A 14,909-nucleotide genomic window follows, 5' to 3' on the forward strand; every position below is an offset into this window, starting at 1 on the left:
TGATCTTAGGCTTCTATCTATGTGCATGAAAGCCTCACACCCAAACACTTTGAGAAATGCATAATTCACTGGTTTACCTGTCCATGCCTCTTCTAGAACTCCCCCATCCAATGCCGTTGAGGGTGACCGATTGATTAAGTACACAGACGTACTTACAGCTTCCGCCCAAAGCTCAAGCGGTAGGCCTGCATGTAGTCGCATGCTTCGTGCTCGTTCCATAATTGTCCTGTTCATCCTTTCCGAAATCCCATTTTGTTGAGGTGTCCTTGGGGTTGTCCTTTGCCTCCGAATGCGATTGCTAGCACAAAAGCTTTCAAAAGCTTGGCTGCAATATTCGCCTCCATTGTCGGATCTGAGGCATTTAACCTTGGTACCTGTTTCATTCTCCACAAAGGCTTTCCACCTTTGAAATATGGAAAATACATCGGATTTATTCTTCATGACATAAACCCATGTTTTTCTAGTCGCATCGTCTATGAATGTTACATAGTACAATGAGCCACCAAGTGATGGTGTACTTGCAGGACCCCAAACATCAGAATGAACCAACTCAAGTTTTTTATTTTTTCTTTCATTTCCTGATTTTTGAAATTTTACCCTCTTTTGTTTACCATAAACACAATCTTCACAGAACTCTAAGTCCACTTCTTTCAAACCTGGTAGAAGCTTCTTTGTTTGAAGGATTTGCATTCCTTTGGCACTCATATGCCCAAGTCGGTAGTGCCACACCGCACTGTCAACTTCTATAGTTGCTGCACAAGCTGAAGGTTGCGTGCTAATAGTACACAAGTAAAGTGTACCGACTTTTTCACCCTTGGCAACCACCAAAGATCCCTTTGAGATCTTGCACCGTTTGTTTCCGAATGCAATGTTGTGACCTTCATCGTCCAATTGTCCTGTAGAGATCAAATTTTTGCGAAGAGAAGGAACATGCCTAACATCTTTAAGCTTCCATTCATTTCCGTTAGCAGTTTTGACAGAAAGTGTACCTTTGCCGACAATCTCACAAGCTTCATCATCTCCCAAGTATACATTCCCAAAATTACCTTTGGTGTAGTCTTGGAAATGTTGCTTGTGTGGTGTCGCATGGAATGAAGCCCCGGAATCTACTATCCAGGAATTAGACACATTGTCTAATGAGAGAATTAGAGCATCTTGCTCTACTTTACCTGCCACATTGGCCTCCGATGTTGGCTTGTTGTCTTGAGACTCTGTCTCCTTCTTCTTCTTGGACCAGCAATCCTTCTTGACGTGGCCCTTCTTGCCGCAGTTCCAACATTCAAGAATTGACTTTGTGCGTGACTTGCTCCGCCTTGAGCGATCACGACCCTTTTGGTTTTTGAACCTCTCCTTAAGCCTTCCTCTTGTTTCCACTGATAGTGCAGCACTTGATGATTCTCCTGTGCTTCTCCTTCGCATTTCCTCGCTTAGGAGAACACCCACAACATCATCAAACTTAAGAGTATTTGTGCCAGAGATAGAATTACTTACAGCCATCACAAGGCTGTCCCAACTATTCGGTAGAGATGATAGTATAAGGAGAGCTCGCACTTCGTCATCGAAATTGATTTTCACTGATCGAAGTTGACTTATGTTTGTGTTAAAGTCATTTAGGTGTTCTGCAACTGAACCATTCTCTGCCATCTTTAGATTGAACAAGCGCTTCATAAGAAATACCTTATTGGATGCCGATGGTTTCTCGTAGAAGTCGTCAAGTGACTTCATCAAGTCCTCCGTGGTCTTCATCTCCGAAACATTGAAGGCCACCGTTGACGCCAAGCTTAACCGGATTGTTCCCAGTGCCTTTCGATCAAGGACAATCCATGCTTCATCTGCCATTGTTGCTTCTTCGCAAGACCGCCTAGTGGCAAATAGAGGTCCTTCTGGTAGAGATAGTCTTCAATCTGCATCTTCCAATGTTGGTAGTTTTTGCCGTTGAACTTCTCAATCTTGAGCTTCCCTTCCTCCACCATAGCTCCCACTCAATTCAAGGAATCCTTTCCTTGAGATAATTTAGCTACGAGCAAACCTTGCTCTGATACCAGTTGTTAGGAAATAAGACGTAGCTAAATAGATAATTGAGTAGATTATAGAGTAGAGAGAGAGAGAGAGAGAGAGAGAGAGAGAGAGTACACACGATATACGTGGTTCACCCAATGTGGGCTACGTCCACGGGAAAGCAGCCACTCAATGGCTTTAGTACTTCAAAACAAGAAGTAGTTTACAAAGGGATTAAACCCTTGATAGAGCTCCCGCCTTGCTTCACTCTCACCACCTCACACTCACCTTGTTGCATCAACTTCACACTATGAAATGTGTGTAGAAATGGCCTCCTTTTATAGGCCAAAAGGGCTGCCCTCTCTTATGAGAGACAGCCATGTGTAGCCCCCCTTGTGCGAATAAGTCCAAATCGGACCCTCCAATCCGCTTATGTGTGGCCGCCCTTGAGAAGACAAGTCCGCTTTTGAATTCCGCCACCGGCCATTGAATTCGGCCACTGGCCACCCGCCATTGACTTCTGACCACCGGCCACCGGCCACTGACTTCCGACCGCCGGCCATCGGCCATTGACTACCGGCCACCGGCCAACCGATCGGTTGTTTTCCGACCACTTTCCGACCGCCGTCCTGCCATAATATTCCGGAGAAAAAGAATATTCCGACGAAAAAAAAGTCTCGGGGGCCTCCGCCCCCGAGGCCTTTAAAGTTGCCCCTGATTCTTGTCCGTGAAAATTTTGGTTTCCGGTGAGTGATTTTCCTTCACGCACGATGGCTTCTCCTCATAATGGGGGCCTTACAAATGTGCGCTTTTACCACAGAAAATTACAAGGGTAAATCAGGCTCCATACTTAACATTGATGACCTTATTGCCCTCAAAGAAAAGCCAATTGGATTAAGAGCTAGAGTTAAACCAATTAGAACTTTAAGCAATCTGATAGAAGGCTTTGGTCAAAGAAAGAAAAGAATGAAACTTGCTAGAGAACATGTAACAAATATTTTGGGATTTGATATGTCTAATCCAGCAGAGAGAGTAACATTTTTAAATGAGATTATGAATAAATCAGATATTTTAAGTCTGCTCAGTTTGCCAAAAAATGAAGATATTAAAAACCTAGTGCTTACGCAATTGCTAAAAGATAAACATTTGCTAGTTAATCCTTTCCAAATCCAAGAGGTATGTGATACAGTGGGGGTGAGTAGAAAGGGATATAGAGCTATTTCCAAGAGTTGGTTTCAGGTTTTAAGACACCATAGGGTTAAAACATTTGGACTTCCTAGGCCTTTCAATGTTGGTAAGGTAAGGCTCATGTTAAATGCAACAATACCTACGCATTTTGGTACATATAAATATATCGAAGGAGTTATGTCATACAAAAAAGCAAACAAAAAGTCCTCTTTTGAGTATAATGCTTTTAATAATATATGGATGGATATAAAAAAGGTTCAAATTGCTATGGTACAATACTATGGAGTGACACAGGCTGATTTTGAGGGTAAGCTTAAATTTGTCATAAAGTTAGAAGAGGCTCAAATACAAAAAAGTCAAAAAATGAAAAGAAATAGTATTTCTCTGATGAATAGAGCTTTAGACTATAGCCAAGGCAATCTTGACTCTCCATTAGCCTACAAAGTACATTCGAAAATGGAGTTATGGTGGATAGGGTTATCCCAAGTTCCAGTGGAGAACCATGCCACTTCAAAGTGGCTCTTCTCTCAAACTGACATTCCAAATGTTGTGCAAAGCCAAAATACAGGTGAGCTACTGCAGGTTGATCAGGTTAGGACTTTCAAAGTAGAGTGGTATTTAAATGCAGACTTGAAAGCCTTGAAGGATATTTTTGGCATCTGTGGAGGAGCCAATTCAAAATATCGTTGTCTATATTGTATGGCAAGCACAGGGAAAAAACAATGGATTGCAGAAGCTGAAGTTGGTAAGACTCCCTCCAGACATACAATTAATATTAGAGATTATCCATCTTCCATCATGATCTGGGATCCAATACTCCCTATAGACTTACAAAATGTCCATATATGTACATTGCACGCAGAAATTAGAATATTGGATAAATTACTTCGTTGCATCTAGATTATGCATACTCTCTCAAACCACCAAAGCTTGCAGATGAATGCATTGAAAAATGTGAAGCTTTGCTATCAAAGATGGGCTTTCACAATGGACAGGTTCATCTTAGAAAGGATCCAAAACTTTCAAAATCAACATGTGATGTTCTCCAAGATGTATAAATGGGAGGTGCCAAGGCTAGAAGATTTCTTAGCAATCACGATGGCAAGCAGGTCAATGCTATGTGGTGTTGCTGGAAAGAGCTTTGCTTGATAACTACATCTGTAAAGAGTCAACCATATGTGTCCAATAAGAGAATGGATGTTTGGAAGAGATTGGACCAATTTCTTAAGATCTTAAGAGTACAAGTGTCCACAGCTAACTATGCAGAGGAATATGCAACCACAATAAAAGCTTTGATAAACTCAATTATAGAAGCTTGGGGTCAAAAGGATATCACATATTACTTGGTGAGATTACTCATTCAAAATTGATATGTTAGTCTTGTTATTTTTTCTTATACCTGTTTTTTTTCAGCATATACTATACTTACATGGTCCATATTTTGCAAAGAAAGGACCACTTGCTACATGGAATACATAGGGGATGGAAAAATCACACTACCAAGCACGCACTTCATTTTTTAGACGTACAAGAAAAGGAGGTGGTCACAGAAGGAGTAATCCTCTTATAGAACTATTCAATTGGTTTTACAGAAGACAACTTCAAAGGAGGTGGTCACAGAAGGAGTAATCCTCTTATAGAACTATTCAATTGGTTTTATAGAAGACAACTTCAGAGGATGCAGTACAATAAACAGTCAGGAAATCAGGACAATTGAAATCCTCATTATTTTGACTTATGTTTCAAAAAAATCATTTTGTATTAATTGAAAACAATACATCAACATTTTAGTCTTTTTGTATCACTGGACTCTGGCAACTCTCCTCTATATCTAAGAAATTTTCTTCTTTTGTAACCACCAAGTTGTTTCACATCTTCATGCCTAGAGGCCAAGGCATAGCCAGAGTAACACAAAAAGTAACCTGCTCTAGAACCATGGAATCCAGGAGCATAGCCAAAAATCCTAAAAGCAGTTGTCCTCTGTATAAGAAGGATCTTATTGGCATTCATGGGGATGGGATCAAATCCCATGAACCTTGACAAGGTCTTTATGGCAAAAAGTGGTAGCTCACGATGGTCAAAAAATTGAGCATGGATAGCACAAAACACATCCTTGTCTATCCTTGGTAAGTAGTGAATGAGAGCATGGGCTATATGTTTGGAGGTTCCCCTTGAACCTCCAGCTCTTCCCAAGAAGTTATTCTCATCCAAGAGTTCAATTTGCAAAATCCAAATAAAACCAATAAGTCAAAAAAATAAAAAGTACAAAGTACATCCTAGTGAACCTGCATATACCTTTTGCAACTCATCTAATTCCACCTCCTTGGCATGCTCTAGGTTGACAGATCCACCTTTGTCAGTACTGATATTGTCTAATACAACAATATTCCTTTCAAATTCTCAACTCCAACCTCAACAAGCCTGGCTTCAAAATCTTCATCCTTAAGAGTAGGTTTCTTCTCAGCAACTCTACTTAAACAGAGGCCAAAAGCATCAGGAGCCTCAAGGAATTTTGAATTAGATGTCTCCAAGTCAAGTTTTAGGAACTCCTCCTTGGGCTCTCCTTCCATATCAATAAAGTCCTTTACCAACTGTGAAGCTTCTGCAATTACTGCAAGAGAATAGTCCTCTCTCAAGTTTAAAAGAACTTGAATTGAGGGAAGGGGTATGTAATCCTTGCCATTAAGATGATATGGAGATACTTTCAGTGGATGGGATGAAGGTATCAGTAGAAACACTAGAATGCTCCTCAGGATGTGTGTCCAACAACATATTAAGAAAGAAAAGAAAGGCAACTTACTTAGGGACAAGATTGTATCCTCCCTTTAGATGCTTTTCACAGACAACATTAAGGGAACAGAAAGGTGAAGAGTCAACCTTGCACTTTTTAAACTTTCTAGCTACCTTGCCCTTGTTTATTGGGTCTGATGTGAAGTCTGTAAGATGGACATATTCCCTACCATCACAGACAAGACTAAGATCTTTAACATGACTATCAAACTTTTCCCACTCTTCTACCATGAAGTCCTTGATACTGTCCACCAAGAGTGAAATATTCACTCGTGGGTTACACATGACTGATGGCATCTGATAAGGAACTCCCATCACCACCATCTTTGATAAGAGCATCAAGTAACTTTTCTGATGGAGACTCATCAAGAAGCTCAATTAGCCCTTCTAGCAACTCGGACATGGTTGCAAAAGAATGACCAAACAAAGCGAAATGTACAATTGGACGCTTGGCTGAAGCTCCTACTCGCACCGTATGGTTGCCAAACGAGGCCGTAGGATAATGTCAAAAGAGGGTACGTTTGTACACCAAGGGTAGTGCTACAAAATATCCTCAAAGAGGCAAATTTGCAAGTACGCACGTGAGTCTTGATCGGGTAAGATTTTGACAAATTGAGCTTCAATCGTTATATAGGTGTCAAAATAATGTGACTGTTGATGACACATGGCACTTTGCATGGATGCCACGTGGCACCAACGGTCAAATCAAACTATATATATTGAAAAGTGGGTGTGTCAGACACACATTTTGCCAAACTTTTTCGGAGGTTCTACAATCATTAAGCATTGAATCTAAAGCCTTCCTCCCATTCCAAGTGACCACAAAAAATTTTCACAACCATACGGAGCGATTGTCATCCTTGGCAAGCTTCTCAAGGTGTTTTAAACTATCGCTCCATTCGGTCATCTTTGATACCTCCGACCATACGGCGCGAATAGTTGCAACGGAAGCCTTGCACAAGTTCTCCATCGCTTGGTTCGGTCACTAACCATACGGAGCGAACATCATAATTGGAAGCCTCAAGAAACTATTCACTCGATACGGTCATTTTTGCTTGTCCACCATTCCTTCATCGTGCTCCATCGCCAGGTTCCGTCACCGACCATACGGATCGAATAGCATTATCCGAAGACTTCCAAAAGAAACTATTCACTCGATATGGTCATATTTGCTCGTCTACCATTCCTTCATTGTGTTCTCATTGTTGGAAACTTTTTTCATGCATGGAAAGGACTAAAAAGACTACCAGAATTTGAGGCCTAACCCACCTATATCAAAACCACCATTTGTTCCTCCACTAAACCCTCAACCATGGGACCCTCTTTCAGTGTCTCCTCCATTAGAGGATCTCCCAGAGTCTCCTCCATTAGAAGAGGCTCCCCCGTTTGATCCTTTGTCAAAGCCTCCTCCAGTTGAGCCTCCATCAGAACTCCTTGCAACCCAATCACGAAGGACCAAGGGAAATGCAAGGAAAAGACTTAACCAATAGGTGAAATCTCTTAGAGAGATAAGAAATGCACAAAAAAGCACTTGTTTGCTTATACTACCTCCTTCTCCAAGCTTGTGAGAGTGAAAGCCTACACCAACACTCTTGTCTATGGAATGCAAATCCAACCCCGTCTATTATTCATGAGGGTGGTAAGGGAAAATTCTGACAGGTTCTATAGAATGATGAATACCAAAGTCTTTCAAGTTGCAAGGTGGCAATCATAGGCATTGCTTTGCTTACAAGAAGCTGCTGAGGACTTTCTCATTGACTTTAAATGATGGATTTATAGCTGCTGCATTTGCACACGGAGTGACACTGATGACAAAGGATTTTGTGCTAGTTTCGAGGATTAGGTACAGATTTGATAAAGTTTTGGAGCCTATCCCAAACCAAGATATGCAAGCTTTCCAAATTCTAAATATACCCCCAGCTAGGGCAAGCAAGAAGTCAAGTGTTGTTATTGAGGATGTTAGCCATCTGTACCCAACAAGAAAAGCAGAGGTCTCAAAGGAAAGGAAGAAGGAAAAGCAGGATAAGGTGAAAATGGAGGAGCACCTTATAGAAGAGTCAATCCTCTCCTAGGAAATCAAATCTCTGATAGCTTCCAACTTTTTGGCCTACCAAAAGATCATAGGACAGATCATAGTGAATGTGTCTATGTCTTGGGAAAAAGAGCACTACCTTAGTATGATGCAAGAAGACACAGAAATGCTTGTTAAGCATGACATTGAGATAGGAGATACTATTGTCTTGTGTTCATTGAGGTATGTTTAAGAAACTTGGTCTATTTTTTTCCAAGCTCTTTTGTCATGTGTAACTTTTTTGCACTCATTTTGTAGATTATTGGTAGAGGAACTCCCGGAAGATATTGGGAGGAAACTTTTCATTCTTGATCCCCTTGTGACCCAATGCTTCTTCAACAAGCAAGGAACACTTGGCACACTTGGGACATTCTTCAAGAGTTTTCACCCACTTTGCACTCTTATCATTTACCCCTATGCTGAAGGGTAGGCATATTGTCCTTAATCACCTTTTCATTCTATATTGTTTTTACTTAATTTTTGCTTCTTGCAGGAACCATTGGAGTCTGATTCTTTTCAATCTTTTAGAGAACTATGCAATGTTCATGAACTCCTTGCCAGCCTTGCATGGCAAGCATAAACTGTGAGTATTTTTAAGCATAAAACTCCTCTGCCTTTTTCTATTATTATTTGCATTAGTCATTTAATTGTAATTTGTGTTTGTTTCAGTGCTGCAAAGCTTATTTTCAATCATTTGAGCAAGAACTACAGTACATTCAAGCTTGAAAATGAAACTAGGCCTTTCAAGTTCTTCAATCAAACTGTTCCACTGCAGCCTGACTCCACATCATGTGGGTGGAGGGTGATTGCAAACTCCTAGAGATACATTGAGTCAAAATTTAGATGAAAACCCTTGGGTGTAAGCAATTATAATTCTATTCTTTCCACTTAGATTGTTTTGCACAAATGTTTGATTACAACCTTTTTTCAGTTTAATGACTATACTGATACCTGGGTACAATGGGTGAGGGAGAAGTCGATATGCCTTATTTTATCAAGAGAGAGAAGCCCATTTCAATGATCCTGACTCTCCAGTGAAGCCCAAGGGCATAAAGAGAAAAGAAAAAGGCACCTCATCGGAAAAGATGGATAAGAACCTCAAGAGGAGGAGAAGCCAATCAATGTACCCAAGGAGACACACCACAAGAAGAGACAAAAGAAGGGAGAGCCATTTCACTCTCCTTTGAAGTTCAAGCCACAAGGACAGAAGCCCAAGGCCAAAGTTCAATCACCACTGAAGCTCCCATTCCATCCTAAACAAAAAAGAAAATTTAAAAGGGCCATGGATTTTTCTTGATCCACCTTTGTACAATCAATACAAGTCTTTTGTACAACCTTCTATTGTAATATTTTGTGAAATCAATCAATCTAAATCACATATTTATGAAAAAACATTTTAGAGTTATTGAATCTTTGTTACATGTTTGGATTCTTTGAACTCAAGTACATTTACCTGAAATGAAGCCAAACAAAGATGCCCAAAAACAAGTAAATTTATCAATAGACATTGGAAATTACATAAGTGAAGATTCCAGACTAGTGTTGCTTGATCTTCTTCTTATTGGCTCAAAAGTAATAACTTTTGGAGGAAGAAATGTTGTAGTTTATGTTTGTATTCTCTGCTCTTGAATTGACTACAACACCATATATCTTAAATCTATACTCAAGAGATGTCTCATCAAGAAACTCAAGTGAATCTCATATATCGTGTAATTTCCAATTACTAGTAACAATTAGCCTCCTAGGTTCAAGGAAAGGGTGGACTGTAATCTGCAATTCAAACTCTGGACAATCCTCCTCTGAATCCAGAGGAGGATCCAATTTCCTAGATTTCTCCTCCATCTCCTATAGTCATAGCCTAGTACTAAAGACTGACGAGCTATCTGATAGGAAATGGATAATGAGTTTGGACTTACCCTACAATTGATAGTATCACCAATATGAAAAGTTTCTTTTGACTTCTAATCCTCTCCAAGGATAGAGTCCACTTGAGGTGTAGCTAATCTTCTGTTCAACCACATGGTACGTGTTCTGTGCAAATCCATAGATCTGAAACATGCCACAAAGACATATATAGGTAAAAATGACTATATCCTAATCCTCCTTGATATCCTTCCTGGTGTCATTGCTTTTAGGATATCATTTTGATTCTAAATTTAAAACTTTCCATTGTATATTGATCAGGAACTATCCACTCGAATGACCTTATGGTAGGTTCTGAAAGCTCTTGCAACACTCCATATCCACCCTCTGTGGTTGACACCCTATACTCTACAAAATAGACAAACATGTTTATTGTTTTGTAAAAAGATGGTGGCTTATCTGCGTACATAACATCTACAATTGCTTTATGGATGGCTTTGAAAGTGCTAGTGAGACTTGCTATAGGTTGCCACTCCATTGTTGTTGATGGAAAAACATCTATCCATAAAATTAAGATTCATTGTGAGATACCATCACTTACAAATTAAGACTTCACATTGTCCACTCACAATATGAAGGTAGATGTTGACCATGTTTGAGCACCATATCCTTGGCTAAGTAGACATGTTGAAATCTTGCAAACCAACCACTGTCTGATACTTTGAAGGCAAGAATGCGGCCCTTCCAATGATTCTTTACTTCATCCCGCTTGGCCTTCTTGACTCTGTGTGCACCTTTACAAGATGGCAGCATGGTCACCCAGTCATTTACATGGTAGCACATTGGTTTCCAAAGGTCATCTTCTTTCATATTGTAAAGATTACAAGAGGTTATTTCATTAGCAGGACGACATGAGGAAGACAAAGCCATGAAAAGAGAGAGAGAGAGAGAGAGAGAGAGAGAGAGAGAGAGAGAGAGAGAGAGAGAGAGAGAGTTTTGCAATGAGAACAAAACCATTTTCAAAATGAGAGCAAAACCAAAAGTGCCAACGTCTCTTTTTGGTCATCAATGTCCTTGATTTCAGTGTTTAAAAGTCGATTTCGAATCTTCTGACATTCACATTCTCAAGGACAACACATCTTAGAGAGTGTAAGAAGGACCATTGTATTTTGTGCCGAAGCTTTAAAATTTGAAGGTTCTCAGCTAAAAATGTCTTCACAATGCTAAGTTAGAGGAGACATGGATGCCATACTTTTGTTTACGTGTCATCTTCCTATTCACTATAAGAAAATAGCAAACATCCCATTTTTGCTCGTTTTTGGCTCTAATGAAACCTTTGTTCAAATATTTCGTTAATTGTTTCCCCACTTCCTACGCTTTTAAGTGGCTGGGTTTACTTATATGTTTTGACCCTGGGACTACAGCAATGCCTTGGTCTTTGATGATCACTTGCTACTTGTAATAGTTGTAATTCTCTTGAATAGAATCTTACTTATGATCAGTCCTGTCTAATTCTATTGTTGAATTTAGTACTCTACTCCATAGTACCAAAGCTAATATTCTACATTACAAAACTTTGGTACTGTGCTTTATAGTAATTGGTCGATTGCTATATTACTGTAGCACTAAATTTTGCTACTATGCTTTTTTGTTTTCAGCTAACTATTGTAGTACCAAATTTGATACTCTATATTACCAAAATTTGGTACTATTTCCTACCAAATGTAGTACCAAATTTGATACTCTATACTACCCAGCTTTGGTACTATTTGCTACATTTACAATCATTCAATTACTACTTTGTTTGACAGTACCAATCTTTGGTGGTAATATACCACCAAAGTTGGTACTATAGTACCAAGTTTTGGTACTGTGCTAAATATTTTTAGCTGATTGCTTTGTACAGTAATTTTGTTGCCAGAGTTATAAGTAGCCTTTTTGGTACTTTAGAATAACTATCCACTTCCTCTCACTCGTCCTCCCCTCCCTGGTTTTCATCATCTCTCTCCCCCTTGCTTCCTCTTACCCCCTTCCTTTCTCTCATTCGGCCTTGAGGAGGAGCTACTAACCTGGCAGCCCCTACTTGTCACCAACTCCAAAGTCACCCTTGCAATCAAGAAGTAACAAAAAAGTAACAAAGCAGTAGCACCATTAAAAATTTTCCAGGGACCAAGGTTCACACACAATGATAATTTTCATAAGTGTCATGAAAATGCCAGACGCAATGTTCAAGGTTACAAAATCTTTTACACATAACAACTGGTGGAAAGCAGCATGCAAGTTGTTGCATACCCTTGTAAGTGTGCATTTATCACGGTCGTTCCCACCCTTTTTTATCTTATAATATTTTAATTCCTTTTTACTTTAGTAATATTAAGTTTATCTAGTGAATTTTTCAAGCAATCACATATAATCCTTCAGGTATATCCAATCCTCATTCCAAGACCTCAGATACCCTATCTTCTCTACCACTCAATGGTAGCTCCTTCACATATTATTAATTTAGGTGTGGGAAAGGCTTTAAATTCTACTTTAAGATTCCTTTTATTTATACTAAGAGGTGGAGATAGTCCAAACTAGAATGGACTAGCGAAATAGCCCAAATGGTTCCTAGCCTTTCCAGGGTTCGCAAAACAAGCAATCCAGTAGGGAGATCGCACTTCACGAAGACAGAGAGAAGAGCACGGACTGCACATATGTATTTCATTATCCAAAAACTTGGCTTTTATACCTTAGCCAAGGTTTTTAGGTCATAACTAACTTACATGAGCCTTAGAGATAGAATGAATTGGGTACAACTTAGGTGGGTACAACTTGGAAGCATATAGCCCCGGCTCCAATTTACAAGATACTTCACTAATTATAGGCAAAATCGGCTTCCAGATTATACCAAAAATAGTGAGTTACAAAGTAGGGCTCATAAAAAATGCCTATTACAAAAATATTTCCGAGCTTATGTTAGCTTACTGCTAACAAACCTACACACAAACAATTAAGATTAATCTATGCACATCCATGTTCTCAATGGAGAAGATAATTTTGAACGCTTCAGAGGAAAGTAGATCTATTCTAAAGAGTTCAATGGAGAAGGAGCAGGAAACCTGCGAGGAAGAAAAAAGAAATATCTAGCAAATGAATATGTTGCAGATCCTAAGCTTTAGGTAGAGGTGTGTAGTGAGGTTTGTAAAAAAATGGAGAGCTTCAGCTTGGGGAGAATGCAACAGGGATGAGCAGCAATGGAGAGCATTTGGGGAGGAAGCTTGAGGAGGGAAAGGAGGTTCAAACTTTTGCTGCAGAGATTTTTGGGAGGGAAAAGTGACAATAAAGAAAGAGATGCAACTTGCAAGGTGGAGTGAAGAGAAGTGAGAGATGGTACTGTAGAAAGAGGAGGAAATGATCAATATGTTTTTGGAGGGATCCCACTTTTAGGAGAGAGGGGGTGAAACTGACAGCCACTAGAGAGAGAAAGGATTGGTTTTTATCCCAGCTTTTTAGAGGAAAGTATAATTTTTTGAATTTGTAAAAGATTTTCTCTTTATATGTTATAAAAAGTACAAGTTTGACCACTTACTTTTAGGCCCTGCCATACCCACCATTTTAGTCCACATGGCATCCACCCATTTGCCCCCTCCATAATCTCATTTTTAATCCCATGACCAATAAAGAGGCCCCCTTAGACCCCATTCCCTTCCTAATGTTTTGAAACTATAAAAACAAAGAATGATTTAGCATCATTGCGTGTATTATTTTTTTTTAAAGCAATCATCTTCTTGAGGATCCTCAAGGAAGACAAACATTTCGAGGACTTTTTGTTGTGGTCCCTTAAGATTTTATCCTCCTTTCAAAACCAATGAAGTAGTCAAAATCTCCATCATATCAAAGATGTAGAAGTTAGATTTTTCTAACAACTATCTCTTTTGCTCTCTACATGATGCAGATTTGCTCACTCATTCTTTATCATCGTTGTCTTCTTGTAAAGCATGATGAATTTCTATAATAAAGTGGTTGAAGGTATTCATGCTTATTATAGTGTCTCCTTATAAATCTTTCCTTATTGCTTCCTTATACTAAACTAGCTCCAAGTATAAGGAAGCAATGGACAAAGATGATAAGCATAAAGCAACCCAGATCCAAAATGGTAGTCACCATCTCAAGTCATGACCTAAAAGATATTTTACACGTCATGGATGCCCACATCAAGGGGAAGCACATCTCCATGTCTACATAGATGGGGAAACATAGATTTTTGTCATTAATGAGCAAATGTTAATGTTGTTACCTTTCAATCAAAACATGGATATTATTTTGTATATACATTAGATAAATCATTTCACGTGAAAGATTGATTATGATTAGCATACACTCACTATTACGCATGAGGGAAAAAAATTACATTACAAGGCAACCTAAAGTTTGAAATATAACTTAGTCACACTCATGCTAAAAGGTTAGCTCAAAAATATATAAGATAATCGTGAGTTCTTATCAATCAAATGGAAATGCTGAGGATATGTTATCTCCTTTTCCAAAAGAATAGATGAAGTATAATGATTTTTTTTGGAGAGCCACCTCCAAGAGTACCTTTCTCCATAGTAAAGGACTAACTATAGAGTTAATTCCACATAGTGCACCACCATGTTGAGCACCATATCACCAAAATCAAATTGAACAAAAGAAAATTTAACAACAATTAAGGAATTATTAAATCGTGGCTTAATGAATCTCATATGATAGAGGAAAGTAAAGTCCATAGAACCATATTTTGAACATCCATCTTAAATTCTTTATCATTCCTTTTGGTTTGACAAGTACCTTTTTGAAGCATCAAGATTGTGCAGTCATTTTCTTTGATGACAAATACAACAAAATGAAATTTATTTGAACCTTGAAAAAAGTTCTTTTTTAAAAATTGAGATTAAATATTTAGGCTACATTGTCTCTAGTGTGATGTTATTTGTGTGGATTCTAAGAAGACTAAATATATTAATGAATAGCCTAG

At 38.9% G+C, this 14,909-nt stretch overlaps 1 pseudogene; it reads left to right on the top strand.

The window, feature by feature from the left end:
- Window positions 1–3,642: 3,642 nt before the first annotated feature.
- Window positions 3,643–4,556, top strand: LOC147435259 (uncharacterized; annotated as a pseudogene).
- Window positions 4,557–14,909: the final 10,353 nt, after the last annotated feature.

This window comes from Adiantum capillus-veneris, chromosome 18 (assembly GCF_014529385.1).
Source record: "Adiantum capillus-veneris isolate H3 chromosome 18, ASM1452938v2, whole genome shotgun sequence".
Classification (NCBI taxonomy): Eukaryota; Viridiplantae; Streptophyta; class Polypodiopsida; order Polypodiales; family Pteridaceae; genus Adiantum; species Adiantum capillus-veneris.